Raw genomic sequence first — 8833 nt, forward strand, 5'->3', positions numbered from 1 at the left:
TACTGGTTTATCAGTCATACATTGAATTGCGATCCTTTCGCTATGTTTGCAGAACTACAGATTTAGTAGGAGCCCCGAAAAGCATATACGATTGTTTCTTACGTCACAAGGTATACTAGAGATGATTAGCAAAGCAATTACGAAAACTTGTTTTTCCGTTGTAATAACTGTCAACGCACCCACCTGCAGAGAACATGGACAAAGTGGGGATATCATGAGCCACGTACAGATAGTGTCTAGTATATATAGCTCTCCATTTCTAGCACGAGTATTACAGTGCTACAGAAACCGAAGCAATGGTTGGTCAAAAGTTGTGTGCACAGGTAAAATGATTTCGCCTACATATTCACATGCTTGTGCATCTTTAATTTTGATTGTTAAAACGAATAAGAATCTAAACATTTGACAGTTCGATTTGAAGCCATCTTATTTTGTCAGTTACAAAATCGTGGTTAGTATGGCAGCAATAAACATAATTTCAGATTCCTCTGATGTATTTCGACGGCCATCAATCCTGTTTTATTCGTTACGCTGTTTTTAAGTGAAACTGTTTACTGACGGGATTCATTCAGAAAGGGATTGAACGCTGAAAATGCTCTTCTAATATATGAGACTAAATGGGTCAAAATAAGTAAACAGTCGAGACGTTTTTAGTATAAGTTTCTTTGCATCAGCTTATTTCAATTTACGGGTTGTACGAAGCTTAAAATATATTATCTCAGTATGAAGGCTTATGCTTAGGTGTCTTAATCAATTTTCACAGTTAACCGTAACTGAATAAAGAGCACAGGCATCGTTGTTAAGACAAAGAAGAGTTCTTTCTTCAAATTGGTTCGGTATATTTTACAACTGTTCTTACAGAATTATGTCGGATAACTCGGTTAATGTACGCAGGCTTGATGTGGCAGTCTGGCTCAAAATACACTTAGTTTTAGGGGATTAACTGTGCTGTGTTCAGGGCACTGGATTTCCAATCAGTAGAGATTTCGAACCAGTACCTGCCTTCATCTGTGATAAATAACATAATTTTTTCCGTAAAAGTTTGAAATAATAGCTAAATACCAAGTACAGTACCCCACTGGCTATATTATTCCGACTTCTGCATCCCGTTGGGTAACATTTCTAGACAAGATAAATAGTGGTGTTTCCAAGTACCTCTTTCGTCAACCCCATTCTGAGATTTTCATTTCTTTAAGGCTTCTTCGCTCAGAATGACGGAAACTCAGAAATTCTTACCTAAATACATAAGGGCTGACAAGACGTGTACTAATACTTTGAGAAACCCACATAAAGCGACACCGATTCTGTGGTCACGTGTTACTTAGCAGAAAATATGGTAATACGGCGATGATCATCACTGAATTTTAATACGGAACTGCAAAAATGTAATTTAGATTTATTTACATTGTGTTACATATAAAACTGTGCGAATCCAAAATACTGATAGTTCGATTGAATAATTGGGAGAGATATAGCACAGAAATGATAAATGACTCCATACGTTCAGAACAAATGGGAAAGTATTGGGCTATGTTATATATATATACACTCCTGGAAATGGAAAAAAGGACACATTGACACCGGTGTGTCAGACCAACCATACTTGCTCCGGACACTGCGAGAGGGCTGTACAAGCAATGATCACTCGCACCGCACAGCGGACACACCAGGAACCGCGGTGTTGGCCGTCGAATGGCGCTAGCTGCGCAGGATTTTTGCATCGCCGCCGTCAGTGTCAGCCAGTTTGCCGTGGCATACGGAGCTCCATCGCAGTCTTTAACACTGGTAGCATGCCGCGACAGCGTCGACGTGAACCGTATGTGCAGTTGACGGACTTTGAGCGAGGGCGTATAGTGGGAATGCGGGAGGCCGGGTTTACGTACCGCCGAATTGATCAACACCTGGGGCGTGAGGTCTCCACAGTACATCGATGTTGTCGCCAGTAGTCGGTGGAAGGTGCACGTGCCCGTCGACCTGGGACCGGACCGCAGCGACACACGGATGCTCGCCAAGACCGTAGGATCCTACTCAGTGCCGTAGGGGACCGCACCGCCACTTCCCAGCAAATTAGGGACACTGTTGCTCCTGGGGTATCGGCGAGGACCATTCGCAACCGTCTCCATGAAGCTGGGCTACGGTCCCGCACACCGTTAGGACGTCTTCCGCTCACGGCCCAACATCGTGCATCCCGCCTCCAGTGGTGTCGCGGCAGGCGTGAATGGAGGGACGAATGGAGACGTGTCGTCTTCAGCGATGAGAGTCGCTTCTGCCTTGGTGCCAATGATGGTCGTATGCGTGTTTGGCGCCGTGCAGGTGAGCGCCACAAACAGGACTGTATACGACCGAGGCACACAGGGCCAACATCCGGCATTATGGTGTGGGGAGCGATCTCCTACACTGGCCGTACACCTCTGGTGATCGTCGAGGGAACACTGAATAGTGCACAGTACATCCAAACCGTCATCGAACCCATCGTTCTACCATTCCTAGAGCGGCAAGTGAACTTGCTGTTCCAACAGGACAATGCACGTCCGCATGTATCCCGTGCCACCCAACGTGCTCTAGAAGGTGTAAGTCAACTACCCTGGCCAGCAAGATCTCCGGATCTGTCCCCCATTGAGCATGTTTGGGACTGGATGAAGCGTCGTCTCACGCGGTCTGCACGTCCAGCACGAACGCTGTTCCAACTGAGGCGCCAGGTGGAAATGGCATGGCAAGCCGTTCCACAGGAGTACATCCAGCATCCCTACGATCGTCTCCATGGGAGAATAGGAGCTTGCATTGCTGCGAAAGGTGGATATACACTGTACTAGTGCCGACATTATGCATGCTCTGTTGCCTGTGTCTATGTGCCTGTGGTTCTGTCAGTGTGATCATGTGATGTATCTGACCCCAGGAATGTGTCAATAAAGTTTCCCCTTCCTGGGACAATGAATTCACGGTGTTCTTATTTCAATTTCCAGGAGTGTATATATATATATATATATATATATATATATATATATATATATATATATATATATATATAGAGTAACTAAAGTCCATTACGTGAAAAGACAATTGCACTTTTAAATGTGGAGGATATGTGTCGTTTTCTTTGTGTCGGTGTAACGTTTCCGACATCGACATCGCTAAGAGAGTTTCTCTGTAAAAAGAATTTTTATCAAAATACTAAATTACCAATTCAAATTTTATAGAGACAAATGATAAATTTAGTTATCTGTCTACGCAGATGCGTTTTCTACATCAATTTTCAAAATTGAATGTATTTTCCAAGCGACTGCAAGCTTGTTTCAGACCACCAACGTGGTTAAAAAATAGCGGGAAAGGTTCCGACGAATCTGAGAAAAATAGGGTAAAACTATAATTTAAAAAAGTGAGTATTTTTTTTATTTATTGGCTACAATATAAACTGCGTGTAACAATAAAATATGAATGTCATTTGCAATGACTTAAAGGGTAACATCTTTAGAATTAAACATCAACCAGAACGTTGCTGTATTGGTCTTTGCTTTCTCCAACTTTCGATTTGATTTTCACCAGTTATCCAGGGACCTAAAGTATAACATGAACTCTTACTCGCTGTGCGACTTGTCATTTTTCATTATAATCCAACATTTTGTTTTGATGTGCAGTGATACGTTAATGTACTTAACCATCGATTGTCTTCCAAGAACATATAGATGATAAATGAGAAAATTAATGTAGAGTAATATAACAATCATACTTCCTTATAGAAAGACGTTAGTGGGTTTTACATGAACTCGTATATATAGCCAAATTGTTACTGCTGAAACTATTTTCTGATTGTGTCCAAATATGAAATCAGTCTTAACTAAACAACGCAAATTCCAACAAAACTCACTAGTTTTCCCATACAATTAGAAACTTTTAGTTTTCTTCATACTGGTTCAAGAAAAAACTTTCAGCAATCGGAGTAATCCTTCATTTGTGTACTCAATATTTTCCAAGTAGTGGATTAAGATAACAATGTACGTGGTTTTAATCAGATGCGCAAATTCTGAATTCCATGAACGTGATGATGGGTTCAAAATAGTGTTACACGAAAATCACGACAATTAACCTGAGAATAAAACACTTTTCTTAGAATATACTGTGACAGACACACTTTGCAGTAACAATATTAATGTTAAGCTAGACATCCTTAAACATTCTAATACAGTTACACCAAGTCAGTTGCTGCATAATAAAATACAAGTAGTTTAAAATAACTGCGTCTTTAATTTTTCAGTTAATATCCCATTGCCGGAACGATTAAAATTTTCCCCTTACAAATTAATTCCGCAGCTTGCAGTTGACTGTAAAGTAAGTATGTTTTTAAATTTCTGGTTGCTGTAATTTTGTTTCCACTGTTACGATTTTAACGTTACTACAGCCACCACATGTGTTAAGTAATTGTACTGCAATTCTTATCGTATGTATGTCTTCCCTGTTGCAGAGGCACACTCAGCCATATACTACTACCTTTCAGACTGCTCTGTTTCTTCATAACTCCTTGTCCTGTTTCCATAACATACTGCCATCAGCAGACAAGTTTGTAAGTGAGGCATCCACAGCTATGAGTACTCATCATGGGTATTAATAATCGCTGCAGCTGTATTTATTCCTATTATTAGATCACTACCGGTTTCGTGTCATTAAAAGCCCCATCTCCAGGTGGCCATATGACTGAAACATTAGAGCGGAAAGGCTCGGAATCTTTATAGTCAACATTCGTTGTGCATCAAAACAAAACACCGCTAAAAGACGGTATGTGCTAGAATAAAAACAGCAAGAGCTTTCGGCCGCATCCCCTGTAATCAGTTCGGTATAGATCGGACAAGCGAGCTCATCCACTATATTGGAATCTGTCTGTTTGTATTTCATAACATACTGTCTATAGACAGTGTTTTGTTTTGATGGACGACGACTGTTTTCTTTAAATTCCGAGCTTTTCCGCTTTAATGTTGTTGTCATAAATTCACCTGAAGATGTAGGTTTTAGTGCCACGAAACCGTTAGTTATCTAATAATAAAAGACTAAATACAGCTGAAGCGGTTATTAAAAACCAAGAAACTGATATATTTTTCCTTTGTAACTACAGTTACAGTCACCATTGCCAACATATACGAAAAGAAAACTGCTACCAGTGATGCACCTAATGTCCCATGTTGTAACTTGTGCTACTTGTTCAGCTGGCATGATTTTTAGCAGAAAATAGCACAAACTAAGCTTTCCCAATTACTTCCTTACAGCTACAACAATTTCATTTCATTATGTGGTCGATACCAGACAGAATTCTTATCGTAACTAAAATTCTCACCAGTCTAATGTTTTGTTTCATTAATGTCACTGACTCTGCAGTTTGAGTACATACCACCGCACATCACTGTTCCATGAAGGCAAACTTTATACAAGCCCCACACCTGCGTTTAGTGTCATCCTACCGCGACTAACCATACAAGATGAGGACATTATTTTCCAGTCATAAACTAATCTTTTAGCGGCATGTAGTCTCTTTTTCGATTTGCTTACTTAGTTATAAAAAGTGCAGTGATTTTGAAGGTGCATGGTTCCTCTTTTATGACATGACCGTTAGGCAGTAGTCCAAGGCATATCTCTGTGTATATGCTGGGGACATCATCGGAGACAATAAAGTCACAGATAGAAATTTCAAACAAATACAGGCTTAGCAAGGTGAACTGTTTTTACGTAGCCATGCAAATGTCAAAACTATGCAGTGGAGTCGCGTTGTCATGTATTTTGGCGATTATGGTGAGGTGGATTTGGCGATATTTGCTTTATTTTGCACGAAGACCCAGAACTTGTTTCATTTCATCCTTTTTACTTTCTGTTGTTTCTGTGCGTTTGAATCACGATGGCCGCTGTGTACATCCTAGAGTGATAAACGTTGAATGTAGACAGATTGGGAGAAAAGAATATTTTGTTTCTCTTGGCCCAGTACTTCTGATTTATCGTCGGTTCCCTACTTACGCCTAGCTTAAAGGCTTTTTTTGTTGGTCATATATGTACTCGACTATATTCAAGTAATATTTTATAATCCTGCCGTGGCATTGTTCAGATAATCACCCGCCTCTCTTGTTGTTTTAAACACTGAGTGAATACAGTGTTTTCTCGGAACCATTCTGATTAGATGTATGATTATTTCTAAGAACGGAAGAAACAATTTCCTTTCTTCTTTTGGTACTATTTCAGAGAAATGTACCTTCGAACACAACCCCAGATTCTTCCTTGACCTTATCCGTTAACGTTATCAGGTCGGCTTATTAATTTGGATATTGTAGTGTTAGTGCTAGCGGGTGACTTTTCTGTCTCCATATCTTCCTCACCCTTGACGGAATTTGTGTACTCCATCTTTCTGCGTCTAGTATTACCCCGTGTCACAGTGTGGGAGCTTTTAGGAAATGTATTAGGTGACGGAAGAAGGACGTGGATATCAATAAGATACACATGTCGTCGGTTGTGGGACACCTGGTACCTACCATATCCACGCTAGCCAGCGTACCAGCCCTCGTCAATGTGCGGGACGGATTCGTTCCAGCACTGGCCTCCCTCAGTCTTTCAGTTGGTTCGACCACGGCCTAATGTCCATGAAACATAATCAGCAAATACACTAAAAATTTGTTAAAAACGTTATTTGCTTGTCGTTGGGCTTCTATTAATACTATGTAACTATGAAAAACATGTGACAAGTTCACAAGAGACTAAATCGTTTTATTTTGTATTTTAGACTCTGGTGATGTCGGCGGTCATGCTGATTGCCCTAATGATGATGACCGTCCCAGCAGACGCCCAGAGCACCACGACCACAACGGAGGGATCGGCGCTGATAGACCTCGACCTGGGTGGTCTCGTTGGCGATCTAGGAGGAACCGTCGGAGACCTCGTTGGAGGGGGCGTTTTACACGTAAGCCGCGCAGGGGCAGCCCGATCTGCTTCATCGGCCCACAGCCGGGCCAAGAGGACACACTCATAGACACAGGGAAGCTACCAACGACTGTCTCAATTTTCCCTGAGATTTTATAACTTTGCAAAATGTTAGTGATGTAAGATGGATGTAAATAAAGCCTAGATATGATGCTTACAATCTTTGTGGATAAATGCACTCCTCCTATGTTTGTTAAACTTCACATTCGCTTCTCCTGGACTTTCGTCTTCCCAGTCAGCAGTCCCAGAAACAAATGTTTTTTACTTACCAACACACATACCTGTACATCATTCATAGTGGCAAGAAGTCTGGAACTGTATTTGGTGACAGGGGGCCTATAATTCCAGTTGTGTTTTCCGCGATTTTCTGTAGTCATTTGCGGTCGTTGGTAAATATAACATTTTCTGTGCACTAACTGTGCGTGCATGACAAAATGCATAACAAAAATAGAAATAACGAAAATGGAAACTGAATTACATAATATTTGACTGATAGTGCTATGTACTGTGGACGTTAATTACGTTTGTATGACTATTTCAGTGACATGTGTTTGACTGGGGCTGATTTTTGCTTGGGGTAACTGCGTAACCAGTTTTTATCGTGGCCAGTGATTAATGCTACTGGATGCAATTCAATCTACCATTTTAAAGTGGAGTAAATAAACATTAGTTCCAAGTGTCAAAGCACAAAAGGTAATAGTTTATATAAACTGTCATAGAGGATTATGGATGTTACGAATACGTATATAAGTAAGCAAAACATTAAAAAAGTATTTGGAACCACATATACAGTATGTTTTCCTCCCCAGTGCGGTAGAATTCGATTCGACAACCTGACGTTCAACAAACACCTAGGATATTCATATGTCTGCAACCTTTTCCGAGAAAGAAAGGGATATAAAGTGTTGTACATGTTTCGGTAGGAAAGAAGAATGCAGCTACCAGATCGAAATATTTTCCGACTCAGGAAACAACACATTGTATAAGTTTCATATTATCGGCACCATTGATACTTAGGCGCTACAGGTAAGACGAATATCCATTATTATTTGAGTTTGCAATGTGGTATACATGAACTGTTTCTTCCTCCAAATAAGAATATACATTGCCAAAAATCACATTCCTGCATGTGTGGGTGCTTTGATTGTTCTTTCATTGGTGTGTTTTACATGTACCATTATCAAACCTTGAAACCTACGTAATAGTATGAAAATGGTATTTTCAATTTCTTTCTCAAAAGGTAGCTGCGGTAGAACATAGTACAGACCTAAATGTAATGTTTAGGTCAAAAGTAGCGACTGTAATCTCAAATGGTTCAAATGGCTCTGAGCACTATGGAACTTAACATATCTGGTCATCAGTCCCCTAGAACTTAGAACTACTTAAACCTAACTAACCTAAGGACATCACAGAACACCCAGTCATCACGAGGCAGAGAAAATCCCTGACCTCGCCGGGAATCGAACCCGGGAACCCGCGCGTGGGAGGCGACAACGCTATCGCACGACCTGTAATCTCAGTTTATAGTAGTATTATTAAGGTAATTTCAACATTCTTCATAAATTCGACTAAAGAATTCCTGTGAAATTACATCACAAGAGATTCATAAGGGCAATTACTGACGTTTAGGGTACCAACAATGACAGCTTGGAAATTATACTGAACTAGGGGACCTGACAGTGCTTCGCAATTGCTAAATTTGTATGGGAGTTTAATATATGTCCTAAAATCCTCCGCCCCCCCCCCTCTGCACATGTGCTTCTTGCTCCACTCCCTGTCCATCTCCTCCTCCTCCTCCGCCTCCTCCTTCTCCTCCTCCCCCCCTCCACCCCTTCTGGCCATCACCTCCTTCTTCCTCTCTCTGTCCTCCTCCACAAACTCTATG

General features: G+C 40.9%; 1 long non-coding RNA gene across 1 annotated transcript; it reads left to right on the plus strand.

Annotated features, from left to right (window-relative positions):
* Positions 1–263: 263 nt before the first annotated feature.
* Positions 264–7108, plus strand: LOC126278162 (uncharacterized). The gene is made up of 2 exons (XR_007550667.1): positions 264–323; positions 6752–7108. It is a non-coding gene; the product is annotated as an uncharacterized LOC126278162 (long non-coding RNA).
* Positions 7109–8833: the final 1725 nt, after the last annotated feature.

This window comes from Schistocerca gregaria, chromosome 6, assembly GCF_023897955.1.
Source record: "Schistocerca gregaria isolate iqSchGreg1 chromosome 6, iqSchGreg1.2, whole genome shotgun sequence".
NCBI classification, from domain to species: Eukaryota; Metazoa; Arthropoda; class Insecta; order Orthoptera; family Acrididae; genus Schistocerca; species Schistocerca gregaria.